The sequence below is a fragment of the Jaculus jaculus genome, chromosome 1, assembly GCF_020740685.1.
Source record: "Jaculus jaculus isolate mJacJac1 chromosome 1, mJacJac1.mat.Y.cur, whole genome shotgun sequence".
In the NCBI taxonomy this organism is placed as follows: domain Eukaryota; kingdom Metazoa; phylum Chordata; class Mammalia; order Rodentia; family Dipodidae; genus Jaculus; species Jaculus jaculus.
The window spans coordinates 132732089-132733966 of record NC_059102.1 but is presented as its reverse complement, the minus strand read 5'-3'; positions in this window follow the sequence as shown (position 1 = coordinate 132733966).

Below are 1878 nucleotides of genomic sequence, written 5' to 3'. Positions count from 1 at the left end.
AGCTGCTTCTGGCTGGGTGTTTTCCAGCAAGGAGAAGGTAACTGCAACATAAGGCTTGCCCACCCTCATCCAGCAGCTCCCAGAATGGCATGCTTCCTCTTTCTAGTAAAACAACAAAAACAACCTAAAATTCTCTTTGTTTGAGCTAGTTCAGTCACTTGCTCACCCCTGAATCAACCCTTGCCACTTGAGGAATGGAAAGTAACAATGAGCTTATCCTAAGTGGTCCCTTGCTCCCAACATGACACCCATTTCCACAGCACTCAGAGATGCCTAAGGGAGACCAGATTGCTGGGGCAGAGGCGCCACAAATCTTGGGTGAATTTGGGGCAGCCAGCCAGTATCCTCATTAGGATTTGCTTCTTTCCACATGGCTGTCAGGTGATTCCATTAAATCCTCAAACTACAGCACCTGGGTGGGGGCGGGGTGTGTGAAGTCTTCTCAGCCCACGGTGCCTCTCGCTGAGCCCTTACGCCATCCACCTTCACAGTAACACCCTTCTTCCTCCTTTCCTTTCTTCTGGGGGCTCTTGCCATGTAGCTCAGGCTGTCCTAAAACTCATGGCAATCTTCCTGTCTCATCTCCCAAGTGTTGGGATGACAGGCTTTCATTGGTGTGGGATTTTGAGGTTCATGAGGGTCCCCCAAGTTTATGAACCCCAAGTCTGGGTTCTGTTCTACATTTAACAAAAACTGATAAAGGAGACTCAAAAGCATAAATGATGAATTATTTGTTTGCTTAGGGAGAAATCACTAATTGTGGGGATTATTTAATGGAGATGGGGATCTAGGAAGGCTAGAGCAGAGTCATGAACGCACTCTGCAGGAGTAGGAAACACTCACATGTGGAAAACACTGTGTAGTTCCTCTTAAGAAAAAATGAAGATTTTAGGGAAAGACAGTAGTAAAGCCACAAGCACGTGGAGGGGGGTTCATTACGCCCATTTAAGAGAAACTGAGGCTTTTAAAGGGGAATTAGAGTACAGCCACAAACACGTGCAAAGTAGAATCTAGGAGGCTGTGTAAGATTTAGAAGGAACAAACATGGCATCTGCCCTGTGCTTTCCTTGAGGGAAGTTAAGAGGGCAAATGGTGAGGCTCAAGAAAGAATAAGAGGGAAAATATCAATGCAGAGACCAAGAAATTCAGCAGAGAAACGAGTAATGAAGAGTTACACTCAAGGTTACCTAGAGTTTAAGGCAATTAGATAGGTAGCAGGCTCGTTGTTAGTGAAAGCACCCACGTGGTAGATCTAGAGTGTAAGGGAAATATGCGGGTGGTAGATTCAGAGACCGGAGGAAAGTCATGCATGTAAGCAAAGCGGGAAGTTACCCCAAACTATGAAGCAGAGGTAAGCAGAAAAGTTCTCCCAGACCAAGAAACAGTGTTTTGCTCTCCTTCCTGGGTGAAGGTGAAGCCAGACTCACCAGTATCCATGTGGCCTGAGCCCAAAGAGAGGCAGGCAGGAAGTGCCTAGCAGAGACAGAAAAGCAGAGAGGGGAGGAGCTAGTGACAGGAAGAAGACAATAGCCTTTATATTCAAGGGGAAGACATGATTGGTTTGTAGATTTGGAGGGTGGATCCCACAGCCAGGCTCCCTGGGCCTAGACTGTGGACAGCAGGGGGCGCTGTAGATCAGGCTTAATCAGACACGAGTTCCCTTTCTGCCAAGAGTTCAGTTCTTTTGTCAGGGTGAGTTGGCGCGTGGGGTAGCACCTCCAGGTTCTCTCTGGGCCTCAATCTTCAACTGAAACTGACTAAAAGAAGCTAGCTTTCTCCTATCCTCCTTCAGCATCACATATCCACTTTCCTTCTTTTCTTTCAAAGCTGTTTAGCCAGGCTTCTGAGGCTATTTCTACCTATACAAACATCCTTCCT